General features: G+C 41.6%; 1 protein-coding gene across 19 annotated transcripts in view; it reads right to left on the reverse strand.

Moving 5' to 3' along the window:
- The window catches only part of LOC139551291 (disco-interacting protein 2 homolog C), a 244,420-nt gene that overhangs the window by 212,637 nt on the left and 17,661 nt on the right, over positions 1–14,122 (reverse strand). The window lies entirely within an intron of this gene.

Genomic DNA, 14,122 nt, shown 5'->3' on the forward strand with positions numbered 1-14,122 from the left:
GGATCTCTGGGGTGAGAGAATCCAGCACTCCCCTGCTGTGAAAATAAGTAGTGCAACCATGGCCTTATCCCAACTTTCAAAACACGGAGATGAAACGCCTCAGATTCTGCATTTCCCTTTTTATGAGATCCCATCCCATTGTATAGGTGATGTTAGTTTACAGTTACAATGATTACCCTGGCTCCCCCACTCTCCCCAATGGCCATGATGAATATTTTCATTTCCTTGTTTGAGTAATCTCCTACAGACCTCCCACAGCTCAACCAAAGCTCAGTTAATAATTACATTTTAACCAACTGTTTTGTCTGGGACCCTAAAGAACAACATATACTGTTTTTAATAGTGCAGTGTGACACAATCCCAACATGGAGTGTTCACAGAGCTCAGTGTAGATGAGCCCAAACCTTTGCCCGTCCAGACAGTTGCAGGCTGTATTGCACAAGATACTGATCGAGTTTAAATATGTCTGAATCTAATAAAGCTGAACTGCTCTCTCAGCAATGGTTGCAGGTTGCGTCCCAAATGGCACCCTAGGCAATAATGTGCCATTCAGTACAAAGTCTCAACTGAGGTCCACGGAGAACTTCAACTCCTCTCGGGACAGAGTTTAAGTAGCAAACATCATCAACTGTTCAGAGGAGAATGCGTGAATCAGGCCTTCATGGTCAAATTGCTGCACAGAAACCACTACTAAAGGACACCAATAAGAAGAAGAGACTTGCTTGGGCCAAGAAACACGAGCAATGGACATTAGACCGGTGAAAAGCATGAAGGAGGAGGTGTTATGTAGTGGGGGTGCTTTGCTGGTGACACGGTCTGTGATTTATTTAGAATTTAAGGCACACTTAACCAGCATAGCTACCACAGCATTCTACAGCGATACACCATCCCATCTGGTTTGTGCTTAGTGGGACTATCATTTGTTTTTCAACAGAACAATGACCCAAAACACCGCCAGGCTGTGTAAGGACTATTTGACCAAGCGGGAGAGTGATGGAGTGCTGCATCAGATGACCTGACCTCCACAGTCCCCCGACCTCAACCCAATTGAGATGGTTTGGGATGAGTTGGACCGCAGAGGGAAGGGAAAAGCAGCCAACAAGTGCTCAGCATATGTGGGAACTCCTTAAAGACTATTGAAAAATGATTCCTCATGAAGCTGGATGAGAGAATGCCAAGTGTTCAAAGCTGTCATCAAGGCAATGGGTGGCTACTTTGAAGAATGTCAAATACATTTTCATTTGTTTAAAGCTTTTTTGGTTACTACATGATTCCATGTGTTATTTCATAGGTTTGATGTCTTCACTATTATTCTAAAATGTAGAAAATAGTAAAAATTAAGAAAAACCATGGAATGAGTTGGTTCAAACTTTTAACTGGTACTATATACACTACCATTCAAACGTTTGGGGTCACTTAGAAATGTCCTTGTTTTTGAAAGAAAAGCACATTGTCTGTCCATTAAAATAACATAAAATTGATCAGAAATACAGTGTAGACATTGTTAATGTTGTAAATGACTATTGTAGCTGGAAACGGCAGATTTTTTTATGGAATATCTACATAGGCGTACAGAGGCCCATTATCAGCAACCATCACTCCTGTGTTCCAATGACACGTTGTTAGCTAATCCAAGTTTATCATTTTAAAAGGCTAATTGATCATTAGAAAACCATTTTGCAATTATGTTAGCACAGCTGAAAACTGTTTTACTGATTAAAGAAGCAATAAAAATGGCCTTCTTTAGACTAGTTGAGTATCTGGAGCATCAGCATTTGTGGGTTCAATTACAGGCTCAAAATGTCTAGAAACAAAGAACTTTCTTCTGAAACTAGCCAGTCTATTCTTGTTCTGAGAAATGTAGGCTATTCCATGCGAGAAATTGCCAAGAAACTGAAGAAGGCTAGCATCCGGAATCGCCTCCTCACTGTTGACGTTGAGACTGGTGTTTTGCGGGTACTATTTAATGAAGCTGCCATTTGAGGACTTGTGAGGCGTCTATTTCTCAAACAGGGTGGCATGTGAAATGTCTGAATTGAAATATGAGACTTGCCTGAAAAGCAAAATAGTGTAAATGCCTGCCAACAACAACCAACGTCTTTATAGACTAGGTGATATTACATAAAGCAGACACACAATTACAACGATAGAAGAATCATAAATTTGGCCAATTAATTGTGGAGTCAGGAATACAATATTTATAGCTCATTGTTCCTGATCGTTTCAGCCAGTTTGGCGTTGAGCTGGGTATCCAGCCATTTGCATCAGAACCGTCATGTCGTATAAACTACCAAACAGCGGTCTGGACCAATGAAAATTATAGGATTTAGAAATGCTCACTTGGAGATGGGACAGACTTAAACCCCTGCATACCCAACACAGACCCTTGCAAATGCAGGAAGAACACACATTTCGATTTGGAAGTTGGGAGAGAGGTCATGGAATGAAGATAAATGTCCCGAAAGTAAGGTAGGCTGTGGTTAGGGGTGGCAGGTAGCCTAGCATTTAAGAGTGTCAGGCCAGTAACCAAAAGGTAACTGCCAACTAGGTCAAAAATATGTTGATGTAACCTTGAGCAAGGCACTTAACCCTAATTGCTCCCGTAAGTTGCTCTGGATAAGAGCGTCTGCTAAATATAAAAAAATTATGTCCAAAATGGGACCCTATATAGTGCACTTCTTTTGATCAGGACCCACACTATGTAGGGAACTGGGTGCAATTTGGAATGAAACTGGTAGAATGGTACTGTGGCTGTTAAAGAGAGCATCTAGCTATATCCACAGAGCTAGGTAGTAGGGATGTAAAGATTCAGCGATACACATCGGTCCACGGTTCAAATGTTTAAGATACAAGTGCATCGGGCCGAGGGAGCCAAAACCGATCCAAATGAATCATACAGCGGTCAGAAAACAAATTCAAAAGCGACTAATCGCCGGCTCACATTTTGTTTCTCATATCGTTGTGACTGAATTGATGAGTCCTCTCCTTCAGTTCAGTAGCCCATCTAACATTATGCATGTCACTGTGTATGACTGTCAGATAGGGTTGCACATTTTGGGGATTATTCAGAGGTGGAAACTTTCCGTGGGAATTAACGGCAATATGCAAATTAACATTAATACCATTTAAAATGTAGATGTTGTTTGCATTTTATATATTTACCATATTATATGGAGACAGAAACAAACATTTTACCTCACCATAAGTAGACATAATTGCAAATGATTAAATCCCTCCTATAGATTTTTTTTTTTATGATTTAGTTACAAATTGAACTTTAATTAAATGTATTTACTTTTCACATGGGATGATTTCACTGAACAACAAAAGAAAGGGAATATTGAATGATCCCTCGCATCTCCCAAAAAACATTTTCAACATACATCTGTAAAATGATGAGTCTAGAAACTAAAGCTTTGGTTGTCTTCCTCTCAGGCTTCCATGTCTTCTCCCTGGACCTCCTCAATGTCCACCTCTTGAACATCAGACTCTGTCCTCATCTTCACTGTCACTTTCCAACCTTGTTGAGGATGGTTTGTTGTCAGGTTCATAAAGCCTCAAATTTGCCCGGATAACATTAATACCATTTAAAATGTAGATGTTGTTTGCATTTTATATGGAGACAGAAACATAAACCTTTTACCTCATCATAAGTAGACATAATTGCAAATGATTAAATCCCTCCTATAGATTTTTTTTTAATGATTTAGTTACGAATTGAACTTTAAATAAATTGACCCTGTTGCAAGCGTTGGTGTGTGTGTTCCCAAACAAGGACCAGTTGCGCTCTGAGGTGGCTGATGTGGGAAAGAGCCTCAGATCCACAAAGTCCCTTCCATCAGGTGGCTGATGAGATATGTTGGCACGACTGCCATATTGCACCTCCATCCCAAAGCCCTTGCTTGGAAGTGTACTTCGCCAGACTGCCAAGAACCGTTCCCTCAGCCAGGCCAAGGTGGTGAGACACGGTTGTGATGACACCATAGGCCTTGTTGAACTCTGCACCAGACTGGATGCTCTTGCCAACATGTCCAACATGTACGCTGCGGCGTGTATGGGCTTCAGGCAGAAGTCTTCACACTTTTTGATGTATTTCAGAACTGCAGTTTCCTCTGCTTGGAGCAACAGTGTGGTGGGCAGGGCAGTACGGATTGCTTCTCTTACTTCTGCGAGCAGAGTCTGAACATCAGACAAGATGGCATTGTCTCCTTCAATCCGTGCAATTGCCACTGCTATAGGTTTCAGGAGTTTCAGGCTGCTTACCACTCTCTCCCAAAATACATCATCCAGGAGGATTCTCTTGATGGGGCTGTCCACATCGGCAGACTGGTTTGTGGCCATTTCTTGGAGAGACTCCTTCCCCTCCAGGAGACTGTCAAACATGATGACAAAACCACCCCAACGGGTGTTGCTGGACAGCTTCAATGTGGTGCTCTTATTCTTCTCACTTTGCTTGGTGAGGCAGATTGCTGCTATAATTTGATGACCCTTCAGAAACTTAACCATTTCCTTAGCTCTCTTGTAGAGTGTATCCGTTGTCTTAGTGCCATGATGTCCTTGAGGAGCAAATTCAATGCATGAGCAGCACAGCCAATGGGTGTGATGTGAGGGTAGGTCTCCTCCACTTTAGACCAAGCAGCCTTCATGTTCGCAGCATTGTCTGTCACCAGTGCAAATTGATGACTGCCTTCAGCGCATCTGCAATGTAGAGAAAGGTGTGTCTGTTGTCCCTTGTGTCTGTGCTCTTGTAGAATACTGGTTGAGGGGTGGAGATGATGTAGTTAATTATTCCTTGCCCACGAACATTCGACCACCCATCAGAGATGATTGCCATACAGTCTGCTTTCTCTATGATTTGCTTGATCTTCACTTGAACTCTCCATCCAGCAAATTAGTAGATAAAGCATGTCTGGTTGGAGGAGTGTATGCTGGGCGAAGAACATTCAGAAATCTCTTCTAATACACATTGTCTGTGAGCATCAGAGGTGAACCAGTTGCATACACAGCTCGAGCAAGACATTCATCAGCATTTCTCTGACTACGTTCCTCCATTGAGACACAAAAACATCTGATTCCAGGGGACCATGAGCTGTTGCTATCGATAAGGTGTATGGTTCATCATTTTCACCTCGAATAGAAGTAGAGGGACTTTTGTCGCGGCAGGTAGCCTAGTGGTTAGAGCGTTGGACTAGTAACCGAAAGGTTGCAAGATTGAATCGCCGAGCTGACAAGGTAAAACTCTGTCATTCTGCCCCTGAGGAGGGCAGTTAACCCACTGTTCCTAGGCTGTCATTGAAAATAAGAATTTGTTCTTAGCTGACTTGCCTAGTTACAAAGGTAAAATTCAAAATTGTCAGAGGTTGCTTGTTGTGAGCGTTGAGGGAACTTTATGTAGTTGGCCAGATGATTCTGCATCTTTGTTGCACTCTTCACATATGATTTGGCACAGTATCTGCAAATGTACACAGCTTTTCCTTCTACATTAGCTGCAGTGAAATGTCGCCACACATCAGATAGTGCCCGTGGAATTATCCTGTAAAGATTAGAATTAAATGAGTAAAAAAAACAAATACAATTCCATGTACAGATAAATAGTTAAGCAGTTGGATTAAACAACTTTTTTGTAAGATAAATGTTTTAAAATTAAACATGTATGGAAACAGGTGAATTAACACTCCTCAGTTAGCAGGCTCAAGCAAGCTAAAATCCACATGGTAGCAAAAACTAACTAGCAGAAATTGTTAACAAGTTAGAAATGATTTAAAACACACTTTGCTGTAGGCTACTATTTACTAGTTAACAAAAAAAATCTGGTATGTCATATAAAATACCTTCACCCCACCCAGTACTGTAAATCAAAACTTACCAGAAAGCATGTAGTCAAATCAAATGTATTTATATAGTATTTATTTGTATTTATATATTTATATAGCTGAAATATCAAAGTGCTTTACAGAATCCCAGCCTAAAACCAAAAACAGCAAGCAATACAGGTGTAGAAGCACTGTGTCTAGGAAAAACTCCCTAGAAAGGCCAAAACCTAGGTAGAAACCTAGGGAGGAACCAGGCTATGAGGGGTGTCCAGTCCTCTTCTAGCTGTGCCGGGTGGAGATAACAGAACATGGCCAAGATGTTCAAATGTTCATAAATGACCAGCATGGTCAAATAACAGTAGCGTGCCGTGGGCCTGGGGCCTGGGCCTTCAGTGAGGTCCTACACAGTCCCACCCGAATTAATCCACCTCTTATTAACATCATTATGATGCCATGGCTCTAGACACTATACATTTAGACAGAAACGCAGTATAACCAGGCGTTGCGTCACCTTGAAATTGACATTTTTTTTCAGAGAATTGCAGGGGAAGAGTACAATACAGTACAGTTCAACTAATAGGCAAGAACATAGTCGAGTGCAACAGAGTTATATTAATATTCTTCTTCTATCCATTTCTGGTCCACAAACTTTGAGCTTTAAGTCCCCCAAAAAAGAAATACAGTGTGTTCACTAAACAGCGCATTGTCGCACCCAAAGCAGTTTCACCGTGATGATAAAGACACATAACTATTCACTGAAAATAAAATAAAACAAATAATTTGCAACATAGGCTATTTGCCATTTTATTTTGTTAATATATAGGCTATTTAATATTAACGAAATAAAATGCGAAACATACATACACATTTAATAAAAAATAACATGCATTGTATGCCTACTCACCAAAGACTGATTATTTGAACACAAAATCCTTCCTCCTTTCTTTCCTCAAGAAGACTTCAATGACTCTGTTGTACAGTCTATCTGTGCGTTTTAGTTCCACCAATAAGTCCTTTTCTATCGACATGGAGGCTAATGCTGAAAGCCGAGTCTGTCCAGTAGCATTTCTGGAATACGTTTTGATTCGCTTTAAGGCCGAGAATGACCGCTCGACAGAAGCCGTGGACAAAGGGATAGTCACTGTCACACATGCCAATGTGTAAAGTTGCCCCATGTCCTCATTCAGATTTTTCTGCTTAAGGAAATCAAGGAGATCAGAGGGACTTTTCCCTTCAAAATCAGTCATAGCATACATTACAGTCAGTTCTGTTTTTAGCTTGGATAGGTCGAACAGTGTTCCGTGACTCTCTGTTAAGCTGGAGAAGGCTGTTTGCGGGAATTTTTTCCGGTAGGTCTGAAAGTGCCGGGGGTCCAGGAGGGAGAGAAACATAAATTTTTCTGGCAAAGAATGTTGTCCAGAATATTGCTGTGGAGTTGTTGATAGTATGTGCGAGGGTCTCCTTGTGCTGGGCCTCTGCGTGCGCTGGGTGAACTTGAGATGCGCGCTGTGTCATCGTAGATTTGACTGAACCTGCACCTCTCTCGCTCAATTGTGTCACAAAACTCGTTCACCCTTGTCAGGCAGAATTGTACATCCAAAGTTTGTTTCTGTAGAATTCCAAAAAGCACATCCGAATAATTAAAAATCCCATTGAATGTTTCAAGCAAAAAACAAAACTCAAAATCATCCAAACGTGCATTAAATCCATCAGCCATAAGCACAGTATCCCCGTCATGGTCATCATGATGTTCCAGTAAGTGGTTAAACAGCTCCTTTAGGGCAACTCTCTTTTCAAAGACTGCATTGACCAATCTAGATGTATATTGCCACCTCGTTGGTGCAACCTTAGGAAGACGACGCTTGCAGATGTCATCCAGCAGTTGCGTGCGTTTAGGGGATCGTGAGAAAAATGCTGCAAGGCCATTGAGGTTGGCAAAGAAGACCTTGCATTCTTTAAGCTTTGAGGCTCCTTGAGTCAGTACTAAATTTAGTCGATGTGCATAGCAGTGAATGAATAAGGCCATCGGTGCCCTCTCCTTAACTTTAGCCTGCACCCCATTGAGTCCAGATGCCATGACTGCTGCGCCATCAAAACACTGTGCCACAACTTTATCCAGACTACATTCATTTTCCTCCAAGAAACGGAAAATAAGAGCGGCAATGTCATCAGCTCGCTTGCCGCATCTTCAAATCGGATAAATCGCTCCTTGACTCCTGTGTCCGTCACATAACGCAGGACGAGTGAGAGCTGTGCTGCATTTCCCACATCTGTTGTCTCGTCCACCATAACAGCAACAAAGGGAGCTTTTTTAATCTCCATTTTGATCTCTTCTCCCATCACTTCAGCAATAGCATAAATTAGGTCATTTTGTATTTTGCCTGACGTCCCAATGAACACTTTGTTAGTGGACAGGTGGTATTGTAAATCTGTGTTGCTTTCAGAAAGAAAAGAAAGAAGCTCCACGTAGTTCCCTTTGTTTGTGGAGTCAGCACTTTCATCGTGTCCCCTAAAAGAAAGTTCCTGTTTACCCAAAAACATGACACAATCAATGAGTCTTTTCAATGTTTCCCTATTTTTCTTCACCTTTTCATTGTGCAGCTCCGTTGCCCTGCGTGATTGTTCGTTGAGCTGTAGCTCTACTCTGGTGTCCCCAAAAGTTTTCAAAAGCACCATTGCTTGTAAGTGCCCAGCCGTACTTTGGTGTCTCGTTGCTGCCTTGGTTAGACAACTCAAGTTTGCAAAGCCAGTGTGGCTCCAAACACCAAATCGATCACTTGCAAATAATAGGCATTCCCAGCAGTACAGTTTGCAGTGCTTCTCGGAGCCTGTGAGCCATTGATAGCGCTCGTAGTTGGAACTTTGAAAGTGGCGAACGAACCCTTTTCCCGCCTGTGACAGGCTTTGTAGCGTCGGCGTCGGGCGACCTCTCCTTACAACGTCTAACTTTTCTTGAAAAGTTCGTCTTGAGAATGGCGTTATAATTATATCCTCGACCAAATCGATATCTTCTCCTCCTTCCGCCATTGTGGGTTAAAAAAACAGCTTAGTCGTACGCAAATTAATTTGTTTATCAAATTCAGTTTCCTAGTTCTGAGGATCTGCATAGACCTGCCCATAGGACCTGCTTCTCAATATTGGTAATCCAATCAAAAGACGTGCACGCACTACGCCTGCTAGCTGGCTCCTGTGTAACACTGGAGCCAGCCAGCAAGCGTACAATAGCCAACTCTAAAGCTGATTGGTTGACACTAAATTTTCATTCCCATTCACTTTAAGCTACAAGCGCCCGCACTGTTGATTCTGAAGGCCTGAGGGCAGATTTTAGACCCCTGGCAACACATGATGGCTGAATATGATTGGATAAAAGATCTAACATAAAGACCAGCCCTCCAAATCTCAACCTGGGGCTGGAAGCAGTGCAACCAAGAGGAAAGCTATGAAATGAAGAGTATAATTCTTACTCTGGGGAATAATTTAATACATATTTGTGGGAAAATATATTTTAAAAATATATATATTCTGATGATGTTCAGCAGAGAAGGCCTTGCTGGCCCTGACGGCCCACCACTGTCAAATAATAATAATAGTCCTTGGCTCAGACAGTGTAGTAGTGTGGGCTCAATAGCATCTCATTAGCGTGCAAGATCTTGCACTGCACATGTGATGGAATAATGCACTGTGCATGCAGAGGGTTGCAATTCCATTGAATTGGGGATAGTTTAACCAAAATATGCCACAAGACCTAGAATTGCCTTATTTGTATCACACAAAAAAAGTTTCACCGTTATACAGTAAGCTAACTTTTTGGGTGAATTTAAGCAAAATTCCCCAAATTCCTGGGCTTAACTTCCAATGGAACATTTCAGGCCCTTTGCAACCCTACTGTCAGATAACAGCTGCTCAAACCAACGAGAGGTAGGCCTTAGGGTTGGGCAGTATCCAGATATTCATGCCATTTCTGTACCATATCGGGGGATACGGTTTTACCGGATACTTAAATATTTTATAAACAATTTGATGCACAAAACTATTTAGGCAACAAGGATCTTGATCCAGGAGGGGATTGAATGTCCAGTCTGGGTTCCAGTCTTTTTAATTAACATTCCACTCCTTGCCACTAAAGGTCATTGCCAAAGAGACTTTCGGCAATCTCAACGTTCAATATGCAGCTGGATTTACAGCAATGCTTATTGGTTATTGGAAATAACATCTACATTTAAGAAGAAACTTGATCTTGACATCTATCTACTTAGCGAACCAAATGCAAAGCTGGAGCTCTGAGCTGCATATACTTTGACACATCTTACATTTCTTATACTTATCGTAAAGTTATAAGCAGTGGCGTAGCACACAACCCCGCAGCCCCCGGGTGCCTATCCCTGTTCTATGGTATTTGTACATCTGCGCTGCACCGTCAGCCAGTGTTGTGTTTGAGGGCCTTCTACACTGATTTATTAAATAATCATTTTAATTATGTTATTCTTTTCAATGATATTCTGATTTAATCTCTTCAGGTTAACACTGAAGAGAAAAAAAGATCCAATCAGGATTTTTCTTTGGTGTCTTTGGGAAAATAAATCTAGCCAGCTAGAAATCTGCCATTGGCTAGGCCATCAGACACTAGATAGAAGCATCTGCCATTCAACTGTATTAGGGCAGAATTTTGGAGTGACTTTGGAATCAACCAATCACATTTTGACTTGTAATGGGTGGGATCCTTTTTACAAAAACGTATGGAAAATTCTGCCTTCGAAGGCCAACAGGTCACTGAGTAAGAGCGAGCAGTAGTTTTTCCCTGGTCTAGCTAGCTAGCTTTTGTTGGTTGTAGGCTTGCAGCAGGTGTACCAATGATCATCATCTGGTGAGTGGAACTGTCTGGTGAGTGGAACTTTTTTGCAGTTCGCTTGCTGTTAGGTAATTCTATGAAAATAACTTGTGTGTGAAACATTGTTGCATTTAAACTCTAGATCAGCTTACTTTGCGAGCTGAATGTGAATTTTCTGTGTGAGTGGAAAGCCCAAAGCTCGGCTCAGCCTCAGGCCTGTTTTATTCAGTTGGGCGCATTAAGTAATGCTATGTTTGTTCATTTTCTTGATTTTTGAGTTTGGCACAACGTGTTGGAAGAATTTGCCCCCCACTTAAGGCCTAGGTCCAATCGCCATGGTTCGCCACTGCGCAAACATGTTTATAATAGATATAAAGACTTACAATTCCCCCCCCGGTCTCCCCTTACTAGTAATGAGCCCTCAACTTTCAAAAAATTCCCCCAACTCATCCCTACCAGTGATTCATGGAAATTCTGACGAGCGTGACAAAGTATGAGATTTTAACGAAAGTAAAGAACAATAATGTTAAGTAGGAGGCCCAGGTTTCAATAGGCAATAAGATCATGTTTCATGAAATGAGTGTGCGCACACACACACACACACACACACAGTACCAGTCAAAAGTTGACATACCTAGTCATTCAAGGGTTTCTCTTTATTTTTACTATTTTCTACATTGTAGAATAATAGTGAAGACATCAAAACTATGAAATAACACATGGAATCATGCAGTAACCAAAAAAAAAGTGTTAAACAAATCTAAATATATTTTATACTCTTCAAATTAGCCACCCTTTGCCTTGATGACAGCTTTGCACACTCTTGGAATTCTCTCAACCAGGTTCATGAGGTACTCACCTGGAATGGATTTCAATTAACAGGTGCGTCTTGTTAGAAGTTAATTTGTGGAATTTCTTTACTTCTTAAATGCGTTTGAGCCAATCAGTTGTGTTGTGAGAAGGTAGGGGTGGTATACAGAAGATAGCCCTATTTGGTAAAAGACCAAGTCCATATTATGGCAAGAACAGCTCAAATAAGCAAAGAGAAAAGACAGTACATCATCACCAAGACAGGAAGGTCAGTCAATATGGAACATTTCAAGAACTTTGAAAGTTTCTTCAAATGCAGTCACAAAAACCATCAAGCGCTATGATGAAACTGGCTCTCATGAGGACCGCCACAGGAAAGGAAGACCCAGAGTTACCTCTGCTGCAGAGGATAAGTTCATTAGTTACCAGCCTCAGAAATTGCAGCCCAAACAAATGCTTCACAGAGTTCAAGTAACAGACATCTCAACATCAACTGTTCAGAGGAGACTGCGTGAATCTGGACTTCATGGTCAAAATGCTGCAAAGAAACCACTACTAAAGGACACCAATAATAAGAAGAGACTTGCTTGGGCCAAGAAACACGAGTAATGTACATTAGACCAGTATAAATCTGTCCTTTGGTCTGATGAGTTCAGATTTGAGATTTTTTGGTTCCAACCGCCGTGTCTTTGTGAGACGCAGAGTCGGTGAACGGATGAACTCCACATGTGTGGTTCCCACAGTGCAGCATGGAGGAGGAGGCAGAGTAGAAAAATCTATCACACACCAAGACAAGACCGATACACTCAATGTGGTCTCGAGATCAGACTCAAGACCGAAACCCTGCCATCAGCATTCAGATGCTTGTTGAATGGCTTTCGCAATGTCAAATCACAGGCTTTATTAGTTGAGTGACAACATATGCAATTTGTTGGGTCATTGATACCATTACCAAATGTGCTGTAGAAATGTTTGTTTTACAGGAGTTGACTAGCCTACCAGAGTGGATCAACTCACATCCAACTGCTGATTGTTTTGTTTTTTATTGTTTAGGTTCACCTTAAAAACATTTTTGGTAGTTTTGTTTGAAAAATTATGTATTTGGTCATTTTTACATGAACAGGGTAATTTCATAAAGGACAATTATTTTTGTGAGCTGTGCATGGGTCGCAGTCATTGGTCAGAGCGGGAGAAGTCTCCGTACAATTCCAAATGGTTTAAAATATCTGTTTTTGAGACGTTGCATTACATTAACTGGGAAAATGTCATACTCATTTCTAAAGATAAATATTGACATAATACTAGCTCAAAACATCTGCAAAAATGACAAGTTAATCAGGGGGTGATTTCACATAAAGAGTAGGGGGACAAAAAACATAAATTGCCCCCACCCTTAATCTGATAGTGGGGTGGTAGAGGCTCAGCCTGCCCTATGGCTCAGCTCAGGTGCCCACACACACCTAACAGAGGGCCACTCAGTTTAGAGAAGTAATCTAAGACAGATTCAGCTTAGAGAGGCCCAGCTCAGAGAGGCCCAGGTCCTAAACTCACAACAGAAGCAGATATTAATTTATTTAAAATGGAAAATTGATGTGTTCATGCAAAAACAAAGTACATCGAATCATACCAATTAGTTTCCCTAATCAAACCGAATCACATCGAAGCGTTTCAAACTAAAATGTACCCTTCCTGCATTGTATCGGAGCCCATGTATCATGAAAGGAGCGATGCAAATTCCTAGGTAGGGAAGACCAGTAATAGACCTTTTAGGAATTTTCACCACACAAAGACATTCCAGCTAGTCTACATGTTTGTCATCAGCTGTCATACTTCACATGCTTGAAGGCAGCCTTTGGAGGCAATGGTGTAAATATTAATTTTCCCTCTCTGCCAGGGGAGAGAACAACAAATCTCAGGACTCACTGAAATGTCAGATGGTGAACAACAGTCATTTGTTTGGCTTTGACAGCATTCTGGACATAGAGGGGTTGACATGCTCTAATACAGGAGGTGGTGGTGGTGGTGGTGATAGTGGTTGGCGTCTGAGTACTTTCCGAAGGCACTGTATAGTAAAATACAGTATACCGCCCAGCCCTACCAACGGTACCATGTCTGAAGTTAAATGACAGACAAGTCTTCAGAATCAATTGTGACTTAAATACTGGCTATGAAACATCTCTAAAAAGGGGACTATGAGAGAAAGTCCTTACCCCATATGATCTGACTTACAATGAATGCATTTTGTAATCATGACTGTGAATCAATAAACGTTACAATTCAGAATCAAATGGGAATGTCACTTCTGATGGTTTATGGTTGTACTGAACCTAGCTGCTGAAAATCCTGTTCATTCAAGGGTGAGGCATGGACAGTAAAACTCAAAACCTCAAATGTATAACTAAAGCCTCTAGAAGACCAGAGAATACTTCCAGGCAACACAGTCTCCGAGACCCTGGTATTGCATGTCATTTTCACAAGCAAGCATCAACTCAAGACATCTGAGTGTCCTCAACGTGACACAACCTCTGTGCCATCTAGGGGGGGGCAGTGGGGGGGCAGGGGGGGGCAGTGCCATCATCACTCTCAACTTTCCCCACGAGTCACCCACAGCCAAGGAGGGAGGAGGAAAAAGACATCGCTATGGCAACTGCCACTCCAAAAGCAAGAGCAG

This window comes from Salvelinus alpinus, chromosome 23, assembly GCF_045679555.1.
Source record: "Salvelinus alpinus chromosome 23, SLU_Salpinus.1, whole genome shotgun sequence".
NCBI lineage: Eukaryota > Metazoa > Chordata > Actinopteri > Salmoniformes > Salmonidae > Salvelinus > Salvelinus alpinus.